The sequence below is a fragment of the Hemitrygon akajei genome, chromosome 1, assembly GCF_048418815.1.
Source record: "Hemitrygon akajei chromosome 1, sHemAka1.3, whole genome shotgun sequence".
NCBI lineage: Eukaryota > Metazoa > Chordata > Chondrichthyes > Myliobatiformes > Dasyatidae > Hemitrygon > Hemitrygon akajei.
This window is the reverse complement of record NC_133124.1, coordinates 59,255,373-59,270,595: the sequence shown is the minus strand read 5'-3', so window position 1 is coordinate 59,270,595 and position 15,223 is coordinate 59,255,373. Positions and strand designations below refer to the sequence as shown.

The following is a 15,223-nucleotide window of genomic DNA, read 5'->3' as shown; positions in this document are numbered from 1 at the left end:
TTTGTTTTTTTTTGTGTTGAGCAACTCACAATTTTTGATCCACTAGAATGAAAGCGTGGACTAATAATCTTGTATTGGCCATGCGGAGAATATAAGTGTAACTGCACCTTTAAATACAGACTGCACCTCGTGGTATGGCTCTGATGCTGCTGCTTAGTTGAGATTTACTGCCTTCAATAAAAGATATCCTGTTTATAGCATTATCTCTCTTTTCTTGTTTGTGTAGGCAGCAAATAAAGGAGTCTATAGCATTAGAGACAGCCTGCAGTTTATTACGTCAGTTCATTTTCATTATTATTCATAGCACCCAGTTTGGAATGGAAGCAAGCCCAGTTTGAGAGGTATAGGAACTAGAAAACAGGAATCTACTGAAAATTCAAGAAGTTTAGATGATTTACAAGCTGGAGGGAAATATCCTCACAGCTTCTCAAAAGGTATTTATAAGGTATTCAAATTCATTATCAATCTTTGCCAGTACTGAAGGAAAATAAAGTGAAATTATACATAGAGTTAATTCACAAAATGAAGTCTAGAGACAGGAGTCAAAGTGATTTAAAAAAAACATCTCCTGAGAGTCACAGACTCATAGAGCACTATAGCACATAATCAGTCCCTTCAGCCCATCTGGTCTGTGCCAAGCCACTAATCTGGTTATTCCATTGACATGCACCTGGACCATAGCCCTCCATAATCCTCCATCCATGTAACTATCCACCACCCTCTGTGTGAAGATGTTCCCCTTAAACATTTCACCTTTAACTTTTAGCCTACGACCTCTAGTTATAGTCTAACACTACTTCAGCAGAAAAAGCCTGATTGCATTAACTCTATATCTCTTGTAATGTTGTATACGGCTATCAATCTCCCCTTTATCTTTTTATGTTCTAGGGAATAAAGTCCTAACCTATTCAACCTGTCCCTATAACTCAGGTCCTTAAGTCCTGGCAACATCCTTGTAAATTTTCTCTGCACTTTTCCAATCTAATTTACGTCTTTCCTGTAAGTAGGTGACGAAAAAAATTACACACAATACTCCAAATTCAGCCTCACCAATGTCTTATACAATTTCAATATAACATTCCAACTCTTGTACTCAATAAATGCATTCATGAAGGTGCCAAGCCTCCTTTATGACTATTTACCTGTGATGCCACTTTCAAGGAATTATAGACCTGTATTCTGGATCCCTCTGTTCTACCACACTGTTCAGTACCCTCCCGCTCACTGTGTAAGACCTACACTGGCTGGTCCTCCCAATGTGCAAAACCTTACCCTTGGCAGATGGAATTTAATGCAGTAATTTTTCAGCCCAATTTTTCCAGCTGGTCCAGATCCCGTTGTAAGCCATGATAGCCTTCCTCATTGTCCACTACACCTCCCCCGTTCTTGGTGTGATCTGCAAATCTGCTAATCCATTTTGTTCATTATCTTCCAGATCATTGATATTGATGACAAACAGCAAACCCAGCACCAATCCCTGTGGCACATCAATAGGCAGAGGCCTCCAGTCAGAGAGGTAACCATCTATGACCACAATGTCTGGCTTCTCCTTTGAAGCCAATATCTAATCCAATTTACTACCTTATCTTAAATGCCAAGTGAATAAACCTTCTTGAACAACCTCCCATGCAGGATCTTGTCAAAGGACTTTCTAAGGTCCATGTAGACAACATTCACAGCCTTGCCTTCATAAACTTTCCTGGTAACTTCCTGAAAAAACTCTGATTAATTAAAGATGACCTACCATGCACAAAGCTATGTTGATGATCCTTATCTGTCCCTGTCTATCCAATTACATATATATCCAGTCCTTTAGAATAACTTTAAATAACTTTCCCACTGCTGATGTCAGACTCACCTGTCTATACTTTCCTGGCTTATTCCAAGAGCCCTTCTTAAACAGTGAAACAATATTAGCTATCCTCCTATCCTCTGGCACCTCACCTATGACTAAGGATTGTTTAAATATCTCTGCTAGAGCACCTGCAATTTCTGCACTAGCCTCCCACAGGGTCAAAGAAAACATCTTATCAGGCCCTGGGGACTTATCCAACTTAATTTGCCTTAAGGCAGCAAACACCCCCTCCTCTGTGATCTCTATAGGGTCTATGACCACACTGCTGCTTTGCCTCACGTCAATAGACTTTGTGTCCATCTCCTGAGTAAATATAGATGCAAAAAATCCATTTAAGATTTTCTCCATCTCTTTCTGCTCCACGCATGGATTACCAATCTGATCTTCCAGAGGACCAATTTTGTCCCTTGCTATCATTTTGTTCTAACATATCTGTAGAAGCCCTTAGGGTTTTCCTTTTCCTTATCTGCTAGAGAACCTCATACCTTTTTTTAGAACACAGAACATAGAAATCTACAGCACATTACAGGCCCTTCGGCCCACAATGTTGTGCTGACCATGTAACCCACTCTAGAAACTGTCTAGAATTTTTCTAGTGCATAGCCCTCTATTTTTCTAAGCTCCATGTACCTATCTAAGATGCTCATAAAAGAACCTATTGTATCCGCTTCCACCACCGCCACCGGCAGTTCATTTCACGGACTCACTACTCTCTGTGAAAATCTTACCTCTATCATCCCCTTGGTACCTATTTCCAAGCACCTTAGAACTATGCCCCTCATCATCTTATACACCTCTATCAGGTCACCTCCATCGCTCACTATTTTAGCTCTCCTGATTTCCTTCTTAAGTGTTCTCTTGCATTTCTTGTACTCTGCAAGAACCTCATTTGTTCTTTCCTGCCTATACCTGTTGTGCACCTTCTTCTGTTCATTAGGTAGGGCCTCAATATCTCTCAAAAACTAAGCTTCCTTAAACCTGTTATCCTTGCCTTTTATTCTGGTTTGGCTCATATAATGACGTTCTTGGATTGTCTTCATTCGTCTTCTACAACCTTGAATGTGAAACTTGAGACATCCCTTTAAGCAAACCTCATCAAACCTCGACTTCACTGATCATTTTAGTATTACAACTGGCATGTCGCAACTTCTTACTTTTGGGAAAATGGTATCAGATGATACTTGTTTACAGAAGATTCCTTTTCCACGTGATCAAATTATTTTTTGAAAATCTGCTAAGAACTTGCTTACCATGAGTTATTAAGAAGATGACATGAGCAGTATTATAAAGTGACTGTGAAATAAAGAAACAGACAATGCTGGAAGCAATCAGCAAACTCGGGCAGCATCTGTGGAAGGAGGCATTGAGTTAACATTTCAGGCAAGTGATACATCATAACAAACTAAACTGTGGACTCATTTTTTTTCCACAGATACTGCCTAACCTACTTGTATCTTCTGCATTTTCAGTTTTTTTATTTCAAGTTTCCAGTATTTTCAGCTACTATTTTCCAATAATGAAATAAGTAAACTACTCCATTTAGTAAATCAAACTCTCTCCCCAAAATAGAACAGTTTAGAACATGTAGAAATACTGGAAAAAGTGATAAATGTAAGCATATTACTGAAATGTCTCTGAAACATGACAAATAAATTCCCCTTACAAGTCTACTCCTTGTTTCAAAATACTTCTTCCTGTTTTGGTCATCTTCACTTGTTTCAGAAGAGATTTAAAGGGAAAAGTACATCATATTGCTAAGAAAGCAGAGCATCTAACCAAAATAATTCTGTAATATTTATGACTGAGATTGAAAGCCTTCTCTGAAGTAAAAATATCAAGCAAGGTTGAAATACGGTTGAGGCATCAATGTGCCATGAGCACATTGCCAGGTGAAAGAGCCTTGTGGGATTGAATGTCCTCCTGTTCCTAAATAAGAACATATGGCTTAGAAATGTTTTAACACGTGGCTTAGAAATGCTTTAATATTTAAAGACAAATGTTGAAGCAAGGTAGCATAGCTGGTTTTATTTGAGGTCTTTGTGGACTTACACTCTTTTCAAGTCAAGTCAAGTCAAGTCACTTTTTATTCTCATTTTGACCATAACTGCTTTCAGGACCTTGGTGCTACATAAAACAATACAAAAACTACACTGAACTACGTAAAACAACACAAAAAACTACACTAGACTACAGACCTGCCCAGGACTGCACAAAGTGCACAAACAGTGCAGGCATTACAATAAGTAATAGACAAGACAACACTGAATAATGATGCCAATTGGCAATCCTGGGCCATGAGCAAATTGCATGTGAGGCACAATTTTGCTACTGAAATCCATTTCTAGATCTATTATCTACTCTAAATAGTCTTGAGAAGCTGACTTTCACCATTCCGCCTATGTGATGATGTTGGGTAGGATTTGAACCATCAATAGTGAAATAATGATAATATATATTTCCAAGTAAGGAGGTTCTAACTTTAAAAGGAATTACTGGTGGCAGCCTTCCCGCACACCAACTATTCTTGTCTCTTATTCATTGATAATGAGTTGGAGGTACAGCACTATGGAAGGATCTTTTGTGAGTTACCCTACTGCATTTTACACTAATTCATCATGGAAGGAGAGGTGTAGGAAGTTATCTTGTCTCTATCTTGATACTATGAGGTTTCATGGGGCCTCGAAACATTTTTGAAATCATCCAAGACTATTTTCTATCTGTATATTACAAGGCCACCAATTCTAGTGGGACAGGCATACTCTGGACTATAATGGATGAGTTAGATGTGATTCTATGGCATTGATTATGTCATGCTACATTTGTCTAGTCTGAGATAAAGCTCTTTCAATTTTCGTAGAGGATTACATCTGCAAATAGAAGGACTTTTCATGACTGATGTGTTTGTATATGTTGTGAGGTGCTCTTTTTTAATTCGCATCTGCTTTGATACACATGGATGGCTCACACACTCATTTCAGAGGGAAGCAAACATATTGCCCTCTATTCGGAAATAAATGTTAACATGATTAGTGAAAGACAGAAAATTCTCTTCACTATAGTAATTCAGATAGGTGTTTATGTTTACTTGGTCACCAATACTAATACTAGAAGCTCATTATAGATAATTCAATTTAAATTTCCCAATTACTCTGTGGGATTTAATTTCTGGTCTCCAGATCAATAGCCAAGACCTTTGTATCCCTAGACCATTATGCTATCATAGCCCTAACATTCTCTATATGGTTCATATAATCTAGCTATTACAATAAGCAGCAAGCATGTTTTTGTATAACTTTTGCTTGTCTCATTATTGTTTTAATCATCAATGTTCACAAAACCATAAAATGGTTACTACCTGGTAGGGGGCCATTCAACCATGCTAGCTCAATGCAATTCAGCTTGTCTCAGTCACTCACTCTTTCCTCACAAGCCCAGGAAGTTGTTTGCCTTTCAAGAACTCATCCAGCTCCCACTCGAACTGCTTCCATTCTGCCTCCTGGCAGTTTAATCCAAATTCAGCCACATACGGTATTACTTAAGCAACTTTCCCTCAGGTAACATTTGATTCTTTTCCAAATCACCTCTATTCGGTGCACTTTGACCGTTGACCCTTTTGTCAATAGAAACAAATTCTTCTGTCACTCTTTCTGATTTTGAATGCCCCTCTCAGACGTCCCCTCAACATCCCCTGCTGCAAGAATAACTCTAGTTTTGCCATTCTGTCTACATAACTAAATACCATCATCCCTGTGAACTATTCTAGTAAATTTCTGACCTTCTTTAGGGCTTTCACAAACAAGAGAAAATCTGCAGATACTGGAAATCCAAGCAATGCACACACAAAATGCTAGAGGAAATAGGCAGGCCAAGTCTCGGCCCAAAACATTGACTGTACACTTTTCCATAGATGTTGCTTGGCCTGCTAGCCTGTAAAGACTTCTAAGGTGTATTGTCCAGAATTTGATACATTATTTCCATGGTAAGCATACCAAAATCTTATGAAGGTTCTGATGCACCATCAATAACTCTCGGAGATGTGAGGCGAGAGATAGGTTGAAAGAGAGAGCACTTTCAGCAGCAAGAGACCATCACACAATATCATGGAGACTGAGGGGGGAGCATTGCCTCCAATCCCCTTTATACAGGGGTCTGTGGGAGGAGCCACAGGAGCAGTCAGCAGATGGGCGTGTCCAGACAGGTATATGTAGATCACCAGGTATATGTAGTTCACCACAGGTTCACATCAATGTTTTGCTCTTGGACTCCTTCCCTCTGTTTATAAAGCCCAGGATTCACCTAATTTTTTGATTTCTTTCTCTGACTGCTTATTATTTTCAATGATTTATACTCACAAACATATTAAATCTGTTCCTGCATGCATGATATAAATATGCCTTCAAGCTTAAGTTGTCTCATCTCATTTTTCCTACCTCACATTTTTTCTGCATTAAATTGCTTATTGGTTCAACAAAAAAGCTGGATGTTGATTGCCAGTTGTAGTTTACTGCCATAGCACCTGGTGAAATGTGTCATTTTCATGTCTAATAAATAACTTACCAATGAAATCAAGATTTCATAAATTTCCCATTAGCTAGCTACTAACTTGATTGAAAGGTGAGGCTAGAAATGGGAGAAAATCAAAGGTTCAAAGGTACAATTCAATGTCAGAGAAATGTATACAATATACATCCTGAAATGCTTTTTCTTTGCAACCATCCACAAAAACAGAGGAGTACTAAAGAATGAATGACAGTTAAATGTTATAACTCCAATGTCCCCCCACTCCCCGCACCGGTATAAAAAAAGTATCGGCACTGCCACTGAGCACTCAAGCGTGAGCAAAGCAATAGCAAAGACACAGACTTGCAGTTACCCCAAAGACTTCACGTTTCACCTGGTATGGATGAAATGCATAGCTTCATCCAAACTTACCTGTTTGCTATTCTCAGTGATCAGTTTAAACTTCACTTTTGATTCATCTGAATCCCTCAGTTTCCCTTCAGACAGGCTGATGTTAAAAGTACACTTAGATATTCTCTAAATTCTCATTCAGCTAAAAAATTCTACCTCTTTTGGTGGGTCCATTTAGAAAAAAATCAAGCAGGCTACAGGCATCTGTTGCTTAGAGATAAACACTTTGTTAGTTGCAGGGAGCACAGGGAAGGAAATAAAAGGATCTATTAGACCCAGGTGAAGCACCCCTCAGACCAGGATTTTAGCTCTTTGCTTGTCCCATAAAAGCTGTTCTGTGATTTATTCTTTCTTATCTATCACAATTTAGTTTTGCAGTTCTAGAGAAAGGTGATGAATTGAAACGTTAACTTATTTCCACCAAAAATACTTCTATTTCAGATTTCCAGCAATGATAGCTTTTTTCCCAACAAGATGTAAAGGTAGCACTTAAACAACTTCCTAACAGATAAATGGAAAGCAGAAAATTTAAAGTAATGGCAGGATGAGAATTATTAGATCAATTTGAAAATATCGTGATTTTTGGTGTATCTGAGAACCACAGTGCCACTTTGCACTAGAGTGTTGTTTCTTTGCTACGAATGATGTATCATAAATACTACATGCTCATTTATTAAGAGTAATAATTTCTGCAATGACTAACAGGATACTAGTGAATTTTGAAGTTTCAAGAGGAATCACAAATCGGAAAAAGAATCAAGACTGGGAAATACTAAATATTTTCCAGAAATATGCAGCAAGTTCTGTTGCTCCTCACTCAATTTTTATTCAAATTATACTTTTAACAAAATTCCTTGCACAGAAAGGTAATGGTAAAAATTCTTCTTCTAGATCACCACCCGTGAAAGATTTTTTGAGAATAGTAAGAAAATGTCTAGTATCTTTCTCAAGCAAAATAGAACAGTTGAAAATGTTTTGCTCAGAAAATACATTTAAACTGATTTTGTCAAAGTAATTGGCCCTTTTCCTTCCCTAATTTAGCCCTTCACTTAGATTTTTCAATGCTAGAGTCTACTTATTCAGCTAAGTAAATGTGAGACGTGAGTTGCCATTTTAAATCGTATCCATGATGAGTAACTGAATCATTATAAAGATGTATAATGTTGTGTTACATGAAGACATGGAGGGTCACATTCCCAGAGAAGGATACATTCTTTCAAAGGTGAAGATTCACAATAATTGACCCTTTCTTCAATAAAACCTGTAATTACATTTTACTCATCACCCTGGGCACAATAACCACATTTGTTAGGCTTGAAATGAGCATACATGGCTGTTTTCTGCTGCTAAACATAACAAGGTCAGAAAATTTTATGTGAGGTGAGAATTAAGACAAATAATTGAATAGGCTTCTACTGCTGGTAATTTTCAATTCATGAAAGTGACCACTTGCTGAAGTCTTTTATTTATTCAAATCAAAATCTTATGTATAATATAGCATGGAATACGGGTACAGTTTCTTCATTAAGTCTGGTATCTAATTCAGCAAAATGTGAAATTAAAAATAAATCTCCCTACAGTGTCTAATATCAGTTTAGGTCCTTTGATCAATGTTTACATACTATGGTCCCCTCACCCCATTCTCACCAAAAGACTGAATGCAAATATAATGTGGCTAGGAATATAAGTCCATGATATTGACGCAGTGATCACCAATTATTCAATATAGAGAATGGTGGAAATAACTTCAATATTCCTGGTTTAAGAAAGATCTAATTTAACTGATGTCTAATTTATGGTTAACATAATTGATAATCACTAGAAAGTAAATGATCTTATGGGCTTCCAGCTGAAGATGAAGTTGATAATAATAAAAGTTGCAACTGGGAAATCTGCTGACATTAACCATCTCTAATAATACACAAGGAGTGTGCAGCATATTAAAATGTTGTTTGGCTATGATCATCTATGGAAATAAATATAAACATAGGTATATTTGGTACATTTCATGTCCTTTAAGCAAATGTTGCAATTCGATTTCCTTGTTTTTGGTGTATGATGATAATTATGCAGGTTTGCTGACCATTGTTAGTTGTTAATAGTGTTCTAAGTGCTTCTAGGATATAAAAATGTGGATTCAATTCTTTCTGCGGTAATTATTGCTAATTAGCTGCAAATCCATATTTATCAAATGGTCATTGCAAAAGTCACCCTAAACAATTCCATCCTTTTAAATTTTTCTCTATCCACCTGAGTTTAAGCTGCTAAAACCAGAAATTCCTACGATCTACTCAAAGTTCTTATCTAATTAAAGGAACCATCCATTCATTATTAATGCCTGGCTTGGGCTACTATGCGTAGGGGGTCAGGCTGAAGTCATCTTCAAACCTGCAATATGGAGTGAGAGATAAATGTGTCTGCCTGAGGAAATATGATTTGGATCAAGAGACCCATTGAAAAACTGATGGACATATGTCCACTGGCCCACTATTTAAGGAAATCACAAAACATTTCATAAAACATAACTCATATATAAGCTACAAAACAAGAGAAAATCAACAGATGTTGGAAAATGTTGGATGATCTCAGCAGGCCAGGCAGCATCTATGGAAAAGAGTAAACAGTTGATGTTTCAGGCCAAAACCCTTCAATAGAACACACTCTTGATTTTCCAAAGATGCTACCTGGCTTGCTGAGTTTCTGCAGCATGTCATGTGTAAGCTACTCCATTTACCCATATTGCTCCATTTCCTTTACTCCAAGTGGTATGTATGGTGGTGCAGCAGCTGGTACTGCTGATTCACAGCTTCTGTGACACTGGCTCAATGCTAACCGTGTTGTTATCTGTTTGAAGTTTGCATATTCTTAATGTGACCTTGTGAATTTCTTTTAAGTGCTCCACAGCTATGTGGGAAGGTTAACTAGCTGAAGTAAATTATGCAGTGGTGTAAGTCAGTGATGAAAACGATAAGGGGAGTTGATGGGTGTGTGAGAGAGAATGAGTTGTAGAGATACACATAATAATGGAATAATGGACAGGAATAATGGATCTAAGTGGATTGCTTCTCTGGGGAAAAATGAAACTGGACTTGTAGGGCTAACTGTTCTCTCTATGTGTCTTTTAAAAATAAGAAAAAACTGCAGATGCTAGAAATCTAAATTAAAAGAGAAAAAAATGTTGTACTCATTGGTGGGAAGAGAAACAGAGTTGAGGATCAGCTTGAAGATCTTTCATTAGAACTGGGAATTAGACAGAAGAAACATGTTAATCTGCAGGGAAGTGGGACACAGGGCTGCCTCTGTCAAGGGTAAAGCTAGGATGACTACAGCATATAAACAGTAAACCAGCTCAGCTTGGCAGTGTGAATCAGAGCAGTTCTTTTATTTGTGACAACTGATATTTTATTTTATTTATATTCTTTTGTGTATGTTCTCACTCTTGTGAAATGCAAAGCAGAAGGGCATGATTTAGCATGCCTCTTCCCCAGATGAAGTAAAAAAATAAATAAATACCTGCTCTAAAATCCAAAATCCTATTCAAGATACTGGCTCTGCTAAGTCAGAAAATTCTCTTGCAATTTCAAGTGCAACTTCTCAGCCAGCTGTTCTTATTCCATATCCTGTTGTTGTTTTCCATTGTACTGCCTCAATGCACTGGTGCTATGAAATGATTTGTATGGATGGCATATAAAAGAAACTTTTTTTGTACTTTCATACATGTAACAGTAATATACCAATTTAAAGATTGTTCTAGAACAAAAACAATCTGCTTGAATTGACGTGAAAGCAGTGTAGAAAATAACTTTTAAATAATTATTCAGTGGGGGGGGGGAAGATCTATTTGTTGTGGTCCATGTGCATAGATAGAATGAGGAAAGAGGTTCTGCTGAGGGAATTTGAGCAGCTAGGTAGTAATCTCTGGATTACTACTACCTGAGCCATGTGCAAATTGCCATAGGGGCAAGAAGATTAAGAGAGTTAAATGCATGGCTCAAAGATTGATGTGGGAGAAGTGGGTTTGAATTCATGGGAGATTGATGCCAGTATTGGGGAAGGAGGGAACTGTACCAATAGGATGGATTCCACCTGAACCATGATGGGGCCTGGATCCTAGTGAATCGCATAACTAGAGCTGTGGTTAGGGCTCTAAACTAAAGAGTAAGGGGTTGGGTTCAACAGATTAGAGAAGAAAAGTAAAAAAAGAAAAGTGTGGATAAAGATAAATAAAAAGTAGAAGATAAAAGAAAAAAGTAAGAGCAAAGTGAAGTAAAGTCAAGTGCAAAAGAGTAAAAGATTACAAGATTTTAAAAGCACAATGAGTGTAATTATTTGAATGTCCATAGTATATAAAACAAGGTCAGTGAACTTGTGGCACAAATCAGTACAAAGGCGTGTAATTTTGTAGACATTACAGAACGTGGTTGCGAGGTGGAGAGGACTGGGAATTAAAGGATATCAGGTAATACGTAAGGATAAGCTGGAAATTAAGGGGGTGGGGTGGCGCTCTTAATTAAAGACGAGATCAGGACGATAGTGAGAGACAATATAAGATCTAAGGAGCAGAATGTTGAATCATTCTGGGTAGAGATTAGGAATAGTAAAGGGAAAAAAATCACTGGAGTTGTCATCGAATAATAACATTGCAGTGGCACAGGCAATAAACCGAGAAATATCTGAGGTTTGTAAGAATGGAAGAACAGTTATTGTGGGGAACTTTAACTTGCACATAGATTGGGTAAATCAGGTTGGTTGAGGCAGTCTTGAGGAGGACTTTATAGAGTGCATCCGTGATGGCTTTCTTGAACAGTATGTTACTGAACCTACAAGGGTACGTGTTATCTTAGATCTGGTCCTATGCAATGAGACGGTTAAAATTAGTGATTTTGTAGTTAGAAATCTTGGAAAGAGTGATCACAGTATGATTGAGTTTCTCATACAAATGGGGTGCAATAGTTTGATCTAAAACCAGTGTATTATGCCTAACCAATGAAGACTACAATGGGATGATGGATGATTTGGTTAGTGTAGACTGGGAATGCAGGCTATATGTGGGATGGTTGAGGAACAGTGGAAGACTTTCAAAGAGATTTTTCATGATACTCAACAAAAATATATTTCAGTTAAAAGCAAGGACAGTAAGGGTGGAGATATCCAGGCTTGGACAACTAAGGAAATAAAAGAAGGCATCAAACTAACAGCACATGCATATAAAGTTGCCAAGAGTAGTGGGAAACTGGAAGATCGGGAAAACTTTAAAAAGCAACAAAGTACCATTAGAAGAAGAAGAAGAAAGCCCTTAACTCCGAGTGGAGTAATCAGAACACCATCGTGACGGCTTTTTTTTAGCAGGCTTTCTTGTTTTTACGAGGTCAAGTTGTTAGCTCGACACTCAAACTAGCACGGATGGAAAGCGTGCAAGGGAGCTGGCTGGATTCAAACTCGGGAGGATTTCAATATTTGAAACAGATGTTTCCTAGAATAACTGATGACTAGATTAAGGAAGGCATTTTTGTCGGTCCACAATTCATATAGGTCATCAGTGACAGGCAATTTGAAGAACTTCTAGTGGGACTGGAGAAAATTCAATGGAAGTCATTCAAGATGTTGTTGAATATTTTCCTGGCAACTACAGAGCACCAAACTACGTGCAGCTGGTTGACAACATGCTTCAAGCATACACAACTATAAAGTGCAACATGTCACTAAAGATTCATTTTCTTCACTCCCACTTAAACTTCTTTCCTGAAAATCTTGGTGCTGTCAGTGATGGGAATGGTGAAAGGTTTCACCAGGACATTGCAGTCATACGGAAACAGTATCAGGGCAACTGGAATCCATCAATGCTGGCTTATTATTGTTAGTCGCTTAAGCAAAATGCCTCAGACACTGAGGGCAAACAAAAATAATCAACAAAGCATTTTAGCTTAATTGAACTATTGCAAAACATCAGCACCATTATGCAATTAAACACACTATATTCAATAAAGTTTAATCTCTTATTTCTCCAAATTCCTATGAGATACAGTAGACTGAAATTATATTTTGGTTTAGCTTCAAGCAGTCTATAATAAGCAAAAATAAAATTCTGAAGTAGCAACACTTTGTTACCCCGTGAATATTTTCAATGCCATTCTACTGCCTTCTCCCTCTAAGCCTTAACCCCTTTACAAATCAGGAACATATCAATCACTGCCTTAAATGCATCCAATAAACTGGCTTTTACAGCCCTGTGTGGCAACTAATTTCACAGATTCATCAACTGAAGAAATTCCTCATCTCAGTTTTAAAGAGATGTCCCTTTATACTGAGGCTGTGTCCTCAAATACCCAAATGAAAACATTCTCTCCAGGCCTTTCAGCATCTGGTAGGTTTCATTGAGATTCCCACTCATTCTTCTGAACTCCATCAAGTACAGATCCAGAGACATCAAACACACCTCATGTTTTCCCTCTAAAGACATGCATGTTTTTCGTTTACATTAATCGTTCAGAAACCCAGCTTGACTGATCTGTTTGGCTGCCTATAAACAAAGCAATGATGCATAAATTTCACAAAGCTTGAGTCAGTAGTGAGTGTGATTTGGGAAGTCAGGGATGATTAAATGTTGGAGAGGCACATAATGGGTGAAATGGCAAGAGGATAGTAGAGGGAGAGATGGAGAATTCAAGAGTATGAAGAACAGTTGGAGAGGGAGAGAGTGATCAAGGAGAGGGAGAGAGTGATCAGAGTGAGAGATAGAAAATGAATAATTGTGGGCAACAAGCTAGAAAGAAGAGAAATATCAACGTGTGAGCCAAAAGAAAGATGGATCGGCAGGAAGAATGTATAACAAGGGTAATAATGATAGTGGAATGATTGGTGATGGCAGAATGATTTGATAAGAGTGGAGAATATCAGGGTGAGGGGAGTAAGAGACATAATGAAGCTGGTAGACACTCTGCACTTTAGCTTGTTGAAGCAGGAGGAAGCATCTGTAATTCTGATACACAAGCACTGCTGTAAATGCATTTACCAGATGAATCCATCCTTCTTACCTCTTTCATGTTTCTGAGGCTACAGAAACACAGCTGGCTGTAGTTAAAAATAGAAACCTAAACAAAAAAAGTGTGATTCTAAAAATCTGAAGTAAAAACAGAAAACAGTGGAGTTAAACGGTGGCCTTTCATTGGAGCCTCCGTTAAAAGGTCATCAACCAGAACCGTTGACTATCACAAAAAGTAATATGATAAAACACAAACATGAAATAGAGCTCTCAGTTTTTTTCAGCATTTGCTATTTTATCCAAAAAACTGTTAGAATGCAGGAATGCAACCTCCTTCAAATGCTTCAGTAACTAAAATGCCTTTTTTTTTAGCAAATGTCATCAGCCTCCCTTTCTGCCTCAGTTAAGACCATAAGTAGAATGCAAATCTGGTTTGGTTTCTGTTTCATGCTTCTAACAATATAACTTCATATTTGACCCAAAGGCACTCATGTATAGAGTCTAAATTGCCTCTTAAATCTCTAATGACTACTTTATCAGATAAAACACTTGAGATTTGCAAAGCTTTCTACCTCAACTTTCTCTTTGAATAGTATGTTCCTTTTGTTTGCTCTACTTTGTGTAATGAATCTACTCTCTTCTTTTGAGTTTCATTTATAGCTTTTTATTATAGGTACTGCTGAACATTATTTTTGTTGACTTTCAAACATTCTATTATTCTCAGTAATTATTGGTGATGAATGAGTACAAGGAGAGAACAGTTGATATTGTATGAGAAATAAAATAAATATCCATGCTGAAGAATATGACACTGGAAAAAGAATGTTAATTCACAAATTCAGTTATGTGTTACTGTAACATATTTCAAGTAATGCCTGATGTTTATGTATTAATCATATTATACAAGAAGATCATTGTCAATTGAATGGTTCTCTTCCTGTTATATCTTAATACAGCATTATTGCACATTCCTTGCCTGTTTTCACAAAGAACATCTAGAGTTGCTCAAGACTTGTCTGCAAGGAGCTGATATTGAAAAATAAATTAGGTAGGCAACTTTTTCCAATTAACTATTCTTTTTCTGTCATTCTCTTGTGAAATTTATATTTATAGGAACATTGTACGGCCTGAGGTCAGCCTTATTATGTTAAAAGTAATTGTACATGATTGAAGAAGACCATCATTATTAAACAAAATCCTGTATGATTTAATTTATTTTTAATTTTTAATGTTGCTTTTACACCTTTGAGCAATGCATCATTGCCTAGCCAAGAACCCAGGCAGATTATTTTTTCCCCAGTCTATTTCAACTGCTGCCATTCAGTGACCACCATGAGCCAGATGAGAATGGATTGGAATGCCTGCCTTTAGTTTTCTTTTCCCTCCTACAGTGGATAAATCTGTCAGGATGAATTTCCCTTTTTGCCACCAAAATTTTGGTTGAACCCCAAAAAAAAATAAAAAGATGGGCTATT

The 15,223-nt window shown here is 37.4% G+C and overlaps 1 protein-coding gene across 7 annotated transcripts in view; it reads left to right on the top strand.

Moving 5' to 3' along the window:
- Positions 1-15,223, top strand: part of dlgap1a (discs, large (Drosophila) homolog-associated protein 1a) — an 811,451-nt gene that overhangs the window by 377,468 nt on the left and 418,760 nt on the right. For 3 of the 7 annotated variants that reach the window (XM_073043846.1, XM_073043819.1, XM_073043803.1), the window contains one exon: positions 14,705-14,796. The exons of 3 other annotated variants lie outside the window; for them this stretch is intronic. The gene's annotated coding sequence lies outside the window, so the exon portion shown is untranslated. Of the gene's footprint in view, positions 1-1,435; positions 1,517-14,704; positions 14,797-15,223 lie in introns of all 7 variants that reach the window. One more of the 7 variants, XM_073043810.1, reaches the window with a different exon arrangement.